This window comes from Choloepus didactylus, chromosome 10 (assembly GCF_015220235.1).
Source record: "Choloepus didactylus isolate mChoDid1 chromosome 10, mChoDid1.pri, whole genome shotgun sequence".
NCBI lineage: Eukaryota > Metazoa > Chordata > Mammalia > Pilosa > Megalonychidae > Choloepus > Choloepus didactylus.
Genome location: NC_051316.1, coordinates 34,794,994 through 34,808,372, shown reverse-complemented (window position 1 = coordinate 34,808,372; position 13,379 = coordinate 34,794,994). Strand labels below are relative to the sequence as shown.

Sequence of the window (13,379 nt, the reverse complement as noted above, 5' to 3'; positions counted from 1 at the left end):
AGCTGCTGAAAGGCAGTTGCTGTCACTCTCTCGATGCTCTAATCTCATAATTTCTTCATGGCCTCGTGCACACCGGGGGTCACTGATCAGCCGTCCACACCTGCAGGTGTTATTTTTGCAACTCTTCCCCAGGGCCCTCAATGCTGGAGCTGGGCCTTTTCTCGGCTTCCTGCTGCTAACAGCCAAACAAAGGGAAGTGAGAGCGTATCGTTTATAAAAGCCTCTTTAGAGGATGGCAGGGTGGGAGTGAGTGTCTAAAGACATTTATCTCTGGAGGAAAACAACCTCTCAAAGCACACACCATGGCTTCCAGCAGGGTTAGGTTTATAGGTAGACATGGTTTAACTCGAACCTTTAGCCACCATGGCTCCAGCCAGACTTTCATTTCCCATTCCTCAGATGTGAGTATTGATTCCTGCTCTGTGGACAGTACTTATTTCTCAGTTGAGCAGGGAGGGCTGAGTCAATGGATTTTTTGACTCAAGAGAGAAGGAGAACATGTGGGAAGGGATGGCGAGCAGTGGAAAAAAAGAGAGCCTGAAACTCTCAGTTCTGTGTGCCCTTCAGCCTCACCACATTCCTGATAGATTTCTCCACTTCCCCTCATTCCTTTTATGACTCCCAGCTTGCTGATATCACAGGGAATGGAGAAGGTGGCACGGCTTATAAAACTATGCTGCTCTGACAATCAATGCCTATTTCTTCCATTTAGGCAAACTAGTAACAGTCATCACACACCCCAGAGTTGAGAAAGCTTTGCAGTTGCCACAAGCATCTCTTAAAGAAGATTTAAAGAAATTGTGAATGTGTTCTTTGATACCCACAGGATATTGCTTCCAGTTAAGATACTGGAGTATCAACATTACTTCAACTTTCAAAAGCATCCCAGGTGTTAATTAGATCTTGATTTATAACCCCAATTCCATCATTTTGTCCTTTATATTACTCAAAGAGCTGGGTCCTTGGTGAATTTCTCCAGAGCTTATGAGTTATTTTTTTTCTCCCCACTAATACCACCGTAACTTTCATACCTCTTCTCTCACAGGTGACAGAAAAGATGGCAAACATATTCTGGGTTATTTTTCCAATTATAAAATGCTTTGCAAAACCATCATGGGCAAAATAATGACATAAGCACAATTTGGTTTTTAAAAAAATCACCCCCATATCCTTATAAGAAAAATAAGGAACTGAAAATATAGAAGAAATGTACATGTGCCTTTCACAAATACAAAACAATTAGTCCTACCTTATACAAAAATCTCTAAGAACTTTCTAGGAGGTCTACATGATTTTTAAACTCAATAGGAAAAAAAGGATGCTGATAACAAATTATCCAGCTCATAAGCAGAGCACATTGCAGCAAATTTGGTTACGGGGGTAAAATATTTTCCCCCTGGAATGTCTTCCCTCCACCTACTACCTACCTGTGCAAACTTCCCACTCTTCAGTTCTTGTTGAAACAGCACCAGCTCCGTAAAGTCAAGCCTCTCATCCCCTATTGTCCTGCCAGACACAGTTACATCACTCTTTCCTGTGTGTTTCATGTCTATTTTAGATAGCACTAATCAGTTTGCCCTGTGATTATTTCCCTAACTAGATTATAAAGTTTTTATCTCAAGTAAGCAGCACATAGATGTCTGATGGCCAGTCTGATTCATTCAATGAAAGGATGAAGACTTATCTAAAAATTTAGAAGACGTTTACTTGCCTGTCCAACCCACATTAGAAGGTTGACTGGTTAGAGAAACAAATTCAGTGAAGCTAGTGGCTCCCTTTCGTAGTTGAAATTTGACAAGAAAAACTGTACTAAATGCATTTTACTTGGGGCAGAACCCAACACCGACAGCAGGGCCAGCTACGTAATTTACAGGGCCCAGTGCAAAACAAAAATGTGGGGCTCTTGTTCACATTACAGGAAAAAAATGTTCAATTAAAGATACTTAAATATTAAGCTCTTTCCTTTTTCCTCTTCCCTTTTTCCTTTCCTCACTCTCTACTTGTCATGTTTTTTAGTTGCTATTCAATGTTATTCTAAGTAAAGAAAAATTTAAATTATTAGATGAATTTTACTGTTCATCTTCAAACTGTACAATGCCAGTTTTAAATGCTAAAGTAAGAGCATTTAACTCATATGCAGAAGCACCAAAATCACACAATTCATATTTTGTAACTCATAAATGCATACGCATTTTGTTCTTACCAGAACGGTGGAAAAGTTAAACAAACTAACTCCCATTGTTTTTATTGCACTTTTTGAAATGGACACATCCTACCAACATACTCTTCAGTTTACTAATGAGTAACAAAGGACTAAAAGGGAAAACAAAAACAACCAACAAGAATTGCCCTATCTTTCCTTTTCCTTCAGTGTCATCATTTCCAGCATAAATGTTCCTAAGAAAGGATATAATAGCATTCTTTGGTTGTTCTCATTTCCTAGGACGCCATTATTCTTTCTGCATTTGAAGCATGATCTGGTTCCAATGGAAAGTGTGGCCCCTCAAGACTGTCCATGGCCCCCACTTAGTCTTACATGTAACACGCTTATCTCATACTCACTTTAAGTCTTGCTGAACTCCCATGCTTTGTGAGTCCCCTGGAATTCTGTACTCATGGGTCATTGTGTACCCTATATATAAATGGGGAGGCAAGGAGCCACAGATATATACATTGGCTGTGTCACCTCTATACATGTTCCATTGTCCCATTGGGCTTCACTTACAAAACATAAGATCAAAGATAAAAGTATTAAGAATTTCAAGATGGTGCCAACAGAGCGTAACACCAAGCATGGGCTTTTCTGAATACAAGGCCCTGTGTGACCACACAGGTCTTACACTCACGAAGATGACGATTGATTATCGGTGTATGTTCTACACAACATGAGCTCATGACTTGGAGCTGAAGTTCTCTGAACCATCCCATTACCAAATGACAGCACCGTGCTGACTTCCCACTTTTCTTTTAAGACAGACTTTCAATCTATCTCCCTGTGTTCACTTTCAGGCAAACAGAATGTTATTGTCTGTTCTCTACAGAGTACTTCTTCCATATTGCCACACATAGGGACTGGGACATGTTTGGGCTATGCTGAGTGTACTCCCCATTCCAAAGTTCTCTCTACCTTGAGCAGCCTTCCTTGCTAAGCAGAACATTCCACAGCAGAGTGCCCTGATAAGGGATGCTCACCCCTTGAAGCCTATGGCTGGGTTTCTGCCTGCCTACCCTCTGTTGAATTCTCCTTGTGAGCAGCAGCCTGCAAGCCCCAAGTTGTTAAGCACAGTTATGGAAGAAATCTGGAGGTGGAAACCTTGTCAATCACCGGCAATGGGGCTTATTCTGCTGATAATAGAACCACTGTGGCTGCCTAAGAAAGATTACTGTTAGCATTTTGGAAAAGGCAGCAAAATGACCTTTCTTTCTGAGAGCCAGAGACCCAGAGAGTCTGACAGTTTTGCTGATGGATTTTTTTTTCCTTCTTTCTTTCCACACCTGGGATTTAAGAGGCACTAAAGCACTTTTAAGCCAAAGGAGCTATTCTGATTTCCATGGAGCTTTTCACATTATGTTCTACCACTTAGCAATTAATTAGATTATGAATGATTATTATTTATTTTTCCTGTCACTTCATTCTACCCAATAGAAGCTTACATCATCCTCCAAAAGAGTGCTTCTGTTTATTAACATGCTCCTTTTCATTTTTGGTGAATGTTAGATTTCAACAAAACATGATGAGTACTATGCCATACCAGCATTGTCAGTGAAAATGAGAAAGGCAAAATAACTAAAGGATTATTTCCTCCACCTTGCAAAAATTACCCCAGTATGGGTAGCTGACTTTGTGTCAGTTTAATTGAGGTATATTTTGTATATAATAAAATTCACCAGTTTAAAATATACAATTCAATGAGTTTGACAAATATGTACCACTATCACAAACATGACAGAGAATATTTCTACCACTCTACCTACCCCACACACCTTTGTAGTAAATATCCTCCCCTCATAGCCAACCCCTGGCAACAAATGATCTCATTTCTATCATTTTAATTTTGTCATTTCAAGAAATTAATATAAATGGAATCATATGTATTCCTTTGTGTCTGGCTTCTTTCAATGGCAAAATGCTTTTGATATTCATCCCTGGTGTTACATGAATTCTTTTTTAATGAGGGATATCTATTGTTTGCCTGTACCACAACTGGTTTGTTCACTTACCTGTTGATGGAAATTTGTTTCCAGTTTGGAAATATTAATAAAGCTGTTGTACTAGTTTTTTGTGTGTGGTGAAGACAAGTTTTTATTGCTCATGAGTTAAAAACCTAGGTGTGGAATTGCTGGGTCATATGGTAAATGAATGTTTAACCTTATAAGAAATGGCCAAATTGTTTCCCAAGGTAGCTGTATCATTTTTCATCGCCAACAGCAATGCATGATGTTGTCAGTCTTTTGGATTATAGCCATTCTACTGGGTGTGTAGAGGTATCTCACTGTGGTTTTAATTTGCATTTTCCTAATGACTGATGATGTTGATCATCCTTTTATGTGATAATTGGCCATCTGTATATCATCTCTGGTGAAATGTCTGTTCAAATTTGCCTTGTATTTTTAGTGGGTTGTCTTTTAATTATGGAGTTGTAAGAGTGCACATATATAGGAGAACCTAAGATGGCAGCTAGGAGAGACAGGGCAAAAAAACACCTCCATGAAAAATACTAGATAAAAGCCAGACAGTGACCCAGAACACCAGTTCCAGCGACGCACCAGCCGGACAAGGTCTGCTAAAGCCACGGGGACTGTGCACTTGGTGAAACCGGGAGTCTGCATTCTGAAACGAGTGAGTATGCCTGCTGAATGTCTGGCAGCCACACTGTGGTGTGGGGAAACTGAGGGTTGGCATTTGGAGGCGGGCTAGCTCTTTTTTAAAAGAAACCCAAAAGTGGCTGCAGATACAGCAGGGAGAACCACACAGTGAAGCGTGGCAGGAATGGGCTGTGCAAACGCCTCAATGTCTGGCGTGGAAGATAGCCTTTCATGCACCCACTGCTAATTGTCTCAGAGTGAGGAGGGCAGAGGTTAGCCAAAAGGGGAAAAAAACCACACCCCTTGCAGCCATCTCCAGGTGGGCTGAGAACGCTCCTGCCCAGCGCTGGGGCCACAGCCCAGAGCCGCGCCAAGAAACCCAGTGTCATGGGAAGTGTTTCCGGCAACACTGCACACACGCCACAGTATCAGGTGTGGACAATAGCCTTTCATGCACCTACAGATAACTGTCCAGGAGCTGGGAAGGCAGAACGGTGCAAAAAGGGAGAAATCAACACGCCCCATTCAGCCATCTTTACAGCAGGCTGGGAACGCCCCTGCACGGCCAAGAGGCCCAGCACTTCCTTTGAGGGACGGAGCACACTTGTGATGTAGCACAGCCTTCCATCAGCAGAGGCCCTATAAGGGCATGGCTTGGAAGAGGGACCCACTCGGAAATCCCAGGGACCATACGCCAATACCAAGGACTTGTGGATCTGCGGCACAGACAATCTGTGGCAAGACTGAAATGAAGGTTTAGACTCTTCCAACAGCCTTAAATCTCCAGGAACACCTGAGAGGTTTGATTATTAAATCTGCCCTGCCTCCCTAACCACTCAGACAAACGCCCCACATTCAGGGCAGAAAGCACCAACAACACACCCAAACTTGGTATACCAACTGGACCCCACAAGAGCCAGACCCCCACACACCACAAAGACAAAGTTGGGGAGAACTGATTTGAGGGGAATAGGTGACTCGTGGATGCCATCTGCTGGATAGTTAGAGAAAGTGTATGCCACCAAGCTGTAGATCTGACAAATTAGAGATCGGTGTTCGAATAATCCTTCATATCTTAAAAGAACCCTATCAAGGAAAGCAAATGCCAAGAGCCCAAAAACAACAGAAAATTTTAAAGCATATGAAAAACCGAGACAATATGGATAACCCAAGCCCAGACACCCAAATCAAAAGATCAGAGGAGACACAGTACTTGGAGCAATTAATCAAAGAACTAAAGACAAACAATGAGAGCATGGCACAGGATATAAAGGACATGAAGAAGAGCATGGCACAGGATATAAAAGACATGAAGAATACCCTAGAAGAGCATAAAGAAGACATTGCAAGAGTAAAAAAAAAAAAAAAAAAAGATGATCTTATGGAAATAAAAGAAACTGTTGACCAAATTTAAAAGATTCTGGAAACTCATAGTACAAGATTAGAGGAAGCTGAACAATGACTCAGTGACCTCGAGAACCACAGAACAGAAAATGAAAGAACAAAAGAAAGAATGGAGAAAAAATAAAAAAAATTGAAATGGATCTCAGGGATATGACAGAAAAATAAAACATCCAAATATAAGACTCCTTGGTGTCCCAGAAAGAGAAGAGAAGGGTAAAGGTCTAGAAAGAGTATTCAAAGAAATTGTTGGGGAAAACTTCCCCAACCTTCTACACAATATAAATACACAAAGCATAAATGCCCAGTGAACTCCAAATAGAATAAATCCAAATAAACCCACTCCGAGACATATTCTGATCAGACTGTCAAATACTGAAGAGAAGGAGCAAGTTCTGAAAGCAGCAAGAGAAAAGCAATTCACCACATACAAAGGAAAAAACATAAGACTAAGTAGTGACTACTCAGCAGCCACCATGGAGGCGAAAAGGCAGTGGCATGACATATTTAAAATTCTGAGAGAGAAAAGTATCCAACCAAGAATACTTTATCTGGCAAAACTCTCCTTCAAATTTGAGGTAGAGCTTAAATTTTTCACAGACAAACATGCTGAGAGATTTTGCTAATAAAAGTCCTGCCCTACTTCAGATAAAAAAGGAGCCCTACCGACAGAGAAACAAAGAAAGGAGAGAGAGACATAGAAAAATTTAACAGACATATATAGAACATTACATCCCAAATCACCAGGACACACATTCTTCTCTAGTGATCATGGAACTTTCTCCAGAATAGACCATAGGCTGGGACATAAAACAAGCCTCAATAAATTTTAAAAAATTGAAATTATTCAAAGCACATTCTCTGACCACAATGGAATACAAATAGAAGTCAATAACCATCAGAGACTTAGAAAATTCACAAACACCTGGAGGTTAAAAATGAGGGGGAAATGAAAACATTCCCGGATAATCAAAAGCTGAGGGACTTCATCACCAGTAGATCAGTCCTATAATAAATGCTAAAGGGAATTGTGCAGGCTGAAAGGAAGGGACACTAAACAATTGTCTGAAACCACATGAAGAAATAAAATTTCCAGTAAAGATCACATGGTAAATATAAATATCAATGCTACTGTATTTTTGATTTGTAACTCCACTATTTACTTCCTACAGGATCTAAAATACATAAAGTGTAATGATAAATCAGTGGTTTTGGACTCAATGTAAAATATGTAATTTTTGACAAGGACTACATACAGGTGGGGGAATGGAGGAGTATAGCAACATAGCTTATGTGTCCTATTGAAGTTAAGTTGGTATAAAAGAAAATGAGATTGTTATAGACTTAAGATGTTAAATTTAAGCCCCATGGTAAACACAAAGAAAGTATCATAGAATATGATCATAGAGATGAAAAGCAGAGTATGGGTTACGAGATGTGGGGGAAGGGGCAATGGGGAGTTAATAAGAAATGAGTCTAGGGTTTCTGTTTGGGGTGAAGGGAAATTTCTAGTAATGGATGGTGGGAAGGTGATGACATTGCAACATTGTGAATGTGATTAATCCCACTAAATGGAATGCCTGGGGAGGGGTTGGAAAGGGAAGATTTATGCTGTATATATGTTTCCACAATTGAAAAAAAAGTCAGTCTAAATAGGTAAAGACAATTAAATGCCATAGATGATCCTGGATGAGATCTAAGAATAGAGAAGAAAAGGCTCAAAAGCACACAATTGGGACATAAGAAAAAAATGAAATATAGAATGTAAGCTTTATATCAATGTTAAATTTCTTGAACTTCTTAACTACACTTACCGTGATTACATAAATAAATATTCTTGTTCATAGGAAATGTATATGTGAATTATATTATTTGTTCAAGGATGTGTGCAACTTTCTCTCATATGTTCAGAAGACAGAGCAATAAATGATGGATGATAGGGAGGGAGGGAGGGAGGGAAAGAAAGAAAGAAATGATAAAGTGACAAAATATTAAAGTTGGTAGATCGGGGTATCAGTGGAGGGGGGGTGGGTATGCTGGGGTTCTGTGTATGGGGTTTGTATTATTTTTGCAACTGTTCCTTAAGTTTGAATCTATTTCAAAATAAAAATTAAAGAGTGAACATATATATATATATATATATATATATATATGCACACACATACATACACAGACACACAGAAACACACTGTATGTATCTTTAATAAGATTGATGTGTTGCAAATATTTCTCCTAGTCAGTCACTTGACATTTTGTTTTTGTAATGCTGTCTTTGAGGAGCAAAAGTTTATAATTTGGATAAGTTTTAATTTATCCATTTTTCTTTTATAGCTTATACTTTCTGTCTTCAATTTAAGAAATTGTGCTAGTTTGGATGTATTATGTCCCCCAAAACACCATGTTCTTTGATGCAATCTTGTGGGGGCAGACATATTAGGTTGATTAGGTTGGAACCTATTGATTGAGTATTTCCATGGAGATGTGACTCAATCAACTGTGGGCAAGATATTTGACTGGAAATTTCCATAGAGATATTACCCCACCCATTAAGGGTGGGTCTTATTAAATCACTGGAGCCATATAAAAGAGCTGACAAACAGAAGGAAATCAGAGCTGCAGCTGAGAGATACATTTTGAAGACAGCCGTTCAAAGCTGACACTGACATTTTGGAGAACACCATTTTGAAATGCCACCTGGGAGCAAGTAGACAGCAGCCACATGCCTTCCGAGCTAACAGAGGTTTTCCAGACACCATTGGCCATCCTTCAGTGGAGGTACCCTATTGCTGATGCCATAGCTTGGACATTTTAATGGCCTTAAGACTGTAACTTTATAACCAAATAAACCCCATTATAAAAACCAATCCATTTCTGGTATTCTGCATAATGGCAGCATTAGCAAACCAGAACAGAAATCTCTGCCTAACACATTATTTCTCCTATATTTGTTCTCTTTTAGAAGTTTTAAACTACTACCTCTTTTATTTAGGTCCTTGACCAGGTTTTAAAATTTCTGTATATACTATGAAGTAAGAGCCTCTGGTGGTTTGAAGCTGTAGGTACCCAGAAAGACATGTTCTTAAACCTAATCCATTCTTGTGACTGTGAAATCAGTCATAAGTAGGACCTTTTGATGAGATTACTTCAATTAAGGTGCGGCCCACCTCAATGAAGATGGGTCTTAATCCTATTACTGGGGTCTTTTATAAAAGGAATGAAATTCTGACATAGAGAGAAAGAAAGCCACAGGAAACAAGAAGCTTAACGTCAAAGAAACTCAGAAGACAAGGAAAAGACCAGGAGACACGGAAAAGACCAGGAGACACCACTACATGCCTTGCCATGTGAAAAGCTAAGAACCAAAAATCACCAGCAGCCAAACCCAGAAGGCCATAGTCTTAGGAAGAAAGCATCACCTTGATGATGCCTTGACTTGGACTATTTCCCAGCCTCAAACATGTGTGAATAAATTCCCACTGTTTAACCCAACCCATTTCATTGTATTTGCTTGAGCAGCCTACGAAACTAAAACAGAGCCTATGTTTTGTTCTTTTTTCCTTTTTTGCATATAGATATCCAATTTTTCAAACATGATTTACTGAAAAGACTATTCTTTCCCCCCTTTCAATTGCCTTTGCACCTACAAAGCATTAATTAACTATATGTATGGATGTATTTCTGAACTTTCTAGTCCGTTCCATTGATCTATATGTCTATCCTTACGCAAATGCCACATTCTTGATTACTCTAGCTTTACAGTAAGGCTTGGGGACAAGTGATACAAGTCCTCCAATTTTTGTTTTCCTTTTTCAAAATTGTTTTGGCATTTCTAATTCCTCTTCTTTTCCACGTAAATTTTAGAATCAGTATGTTGTCAATGTCTACCAAAAATTCTGCTTAAATTTTGATTGAGATTATATTCCATTCATAAATCAATTTGGGAGGAATTTACATTTCAATAATATTGAGTCCTCTGATTCATGAGCATGGAATTATCTTTCCATTAATTAAAATCTTTAATTTCCTCTCAGCAAAGTTTTAAAAGTTTCACTGTACAAGTCTTGAACATATTTTGTGAAATTTATCCTTATGGAGTTCATATTTTGGTGCTATCATAAATGATATTGTTACACTATTTTAATTTTTAACCACTTATTGCTAGCATATAGAAATACAATTGTCTTTTTGTATTGACCTTGTATTTTGTGATGTTGCTGAACTCATTTATTAGTGTTAGTTACTTTCTGTAGAGTCTTTTAAGATATTCTACATAGAAGATTATGTTCTCTTTAGATAGAGATATAATTACTTTCTTCTTTGCAATTTATATGCCTTTTTCTTTTTCTTTTGCCATTTTACTGTGAAGGACTTCCAGTACAATGCTGAACAGAGGTGTAGTATACATTCTTGACTTGTTCTCAGATTGGGGGGAAAGCATTCAGACTTCCACCATTAAGATGCTGTTAAGTCTCTGCTGGACCGCCGCCATCAGGGACACCAGTTGCGTGCAGCCTATCAAGCTGGCTCGGGCCACCAATGTGTTGGGCAGGACAGGCTCACAGGGACAGTGCACTCAGGTGCGTGTGGAGTTCATGGAGGACAGGAGCCGCTCATTCATCTGCAATGTAAAAGGCCCTGTGCGCGAGGGCAAGGTGCTCACTTTGCTGGAGTCTGAATGAGAGGCTCGGAGGCTGCACTGAACCTGCTGGTGCCTGGATGTCTGGGTTGACCACATGGCCAATGGGACTCTCTCTGACCGTTAGGCAATATACTAATGCTAAGTGTGTATGAGACAGGGATATAGGGGAGGGATATGGGATTCTTGGTAGTGGTGTTGTTTTCTGTCCTTAGTATTATATTGACTAATTATAGTTATAATACTAATATTGACTTAGTATTATATTGACTAATTAGTTATTTTTCTTATCATCTTTTTTATTATTCACTTTAAAAAAACACTTTTTTTTAGTGATCAGTATGTTCAAGTGCTGATTGTGGTGATAAATGTACAACTTTAGATGATAACATGAACAAATGACTGTACACTGTGGATAAATGTATGGTATGTGAATATAACTCTATAAAGTTGTAGGAAAAATTATGTATAGGAGTAAAAGTGTTGGAGAAATCATGGTGAGTGGCATGTACCTATCTACTGTTGATGAGCAGGCAAAATGGGGTAGGCTTTCTGAAGGTCAGTGTGGTGGTTCCACAAAAAGCTAAGTACGTGGGGGCCATAAGGTCCTGCAACCTCATTATGGGGTGTGTCATCGGAAGATCTGAGAGCAGAGACGTGAATGAACATTTGTACACTGGTGTTCATGGAGACAGTATTCATGATTTGCAATGGGTGGAGGTGGCCTAAGGGTACATAGACTGAGGAACAGAATGGTGAACTGTGGTGTGTACATACAATGGAATATTGAGCAACTACAAGAAGGAATGAAACTGTGAGACATGCAACAAAGTGAATGGATCCTGTACACAGCATTTTGAGTCAAGTATGCCAGAAATGAAGGCAAACACTATAATGCCTCACCAATATGGATTAACTACAATGTGTAAACTCAGAATTGAATCTTAGAACACAGTTTAAGATGTAATGGTCTCTAGACTGTAAGCTCTTACAGTAGTCAAATCTATTCATGAATTGTAATGGCTATCTCCAACTTTGAGATGCTGATCCCTTAATGTATAACCTGATTGGTCTCTGGAATAATGGGTATCTCTGTGACACCTGAAACTCAGAGCTAGAGCTCAGCAGATATGAATGTTAATATTAATGCATACAGCAACTGTTAAAAAAAAAAAAAAAAAAAAAAGCTGAAAAAGAGCCCAGACTTCAATTAGTGATATGAATGAAGAAGATTCGGTTAAGTCTAGGGCAAACCAGGCCAAAGGGTAAAGGTCGAAACCGACTGTTTTAAAACTTCAATGTCCATGTGAGACCAAGGGAAGAGATGTCTATTGGGTGCAGGATCTATATTTTCTAAACAGTATAACTCTACAGTCAGTTTGTTCAAACAACACAATTACATGGAACTTTGAATAGGAAGTGAGATACGGTAGGTTAGTATAGGTTAGAGTGAAATAGTCACATATCCCAAAGTAATTTGGACAGAGAATAAGAACATATTTACAGGGCCCCCCTGAGGAGCTGGGGAAAAGTGCAGAAGTGTTGGACTTCCTCACCTGGATTGATGCCAATGTTGTCACAAACAGGACTGGTGGTTTGATGTGCTGAGACCTCTATCATTGGACTTGCCCTTATGAAGCTTGTTACTGCAAAGGAGAGGATAAACTTGCATATAATTGTGCCTAAGAGTCTCCCCCTGGGTACCTCTTTGTTGTTCAGATGTGGCCCTCTCTCTCTCTAACTGAGCCACCTTGGCAGGTGAACTCACTGCCCTCCCCTCTACGTGGGACCTGACTCCCAGGGTTGTAACTCTCCCTGGCAACGCAGGATATGACTCCCGGGGATGAATTTGGACCCGGCATCGTGGGATTGAGAATATCTTCTTGACCAAAAGGGGGATGCAAAATGAAACGAAATAAAGTTTCAGTGGCTGAGAGATTTCAAATGGAGTTGAGAGGTCACTCTGGTGGACATTCTTATGCACTATATAGATAACACCTCTTAGATTTTAATGTATTGAAATAGCTAGAAGTAAATACCTGAAACTATCAAACTGCAACCCAGTAGTCTTGACACCTGTAGACAACTGTATAACAATGTAGAGTACAAGGGGACAGTGTAATTGTGAAAACCTTGTGGATCACACTCCCTTTATCTAGTGTATGGATGGATGAGTAGAAAAATGGGGACAAAAACTAAATGAAAAATAGGGTGGGATGGTGGGTGATTTGGGTGTTCTTTTTTACTTTTATTTTTTATTCTTATTCTGATTCTTTCTGATGTAAGGAAAATGTTCAGAAATAGATTGGGGTGATGAATGCATAGCTATATGAAGGTACTGTGAACAGTTGATTGTACACCATGGATGACTGTATGGTATGTGAATATATTTCAGTTAAACTGAATTTAATTTAAAAAAACAGATGCTGTTAATACTTTTTAAAGCATATGTCCTTATATCAGATTGACAAAGTTATTCCTAGTTTGTTTAATTTTAGTGATAAATAAGTGCTGAATATTGCCAGATGCTTTTTAG

The 13,379-nt window shown here is 39.2% G+C and overlaps 1 pseudogene; it reads left to right on the top strand.

The window, feature by feature from the left end:
* Positions 1 to 10,664: 10,664 nt before the first annotated feature.
* On the top strand, positions 10,665 to 10,907 carry LOC119545155 (annotated as a pseudogene).
* The last annotated feature ends 2,472 nt before the right edge of the window (positions 10,908 to 13,379 follow it).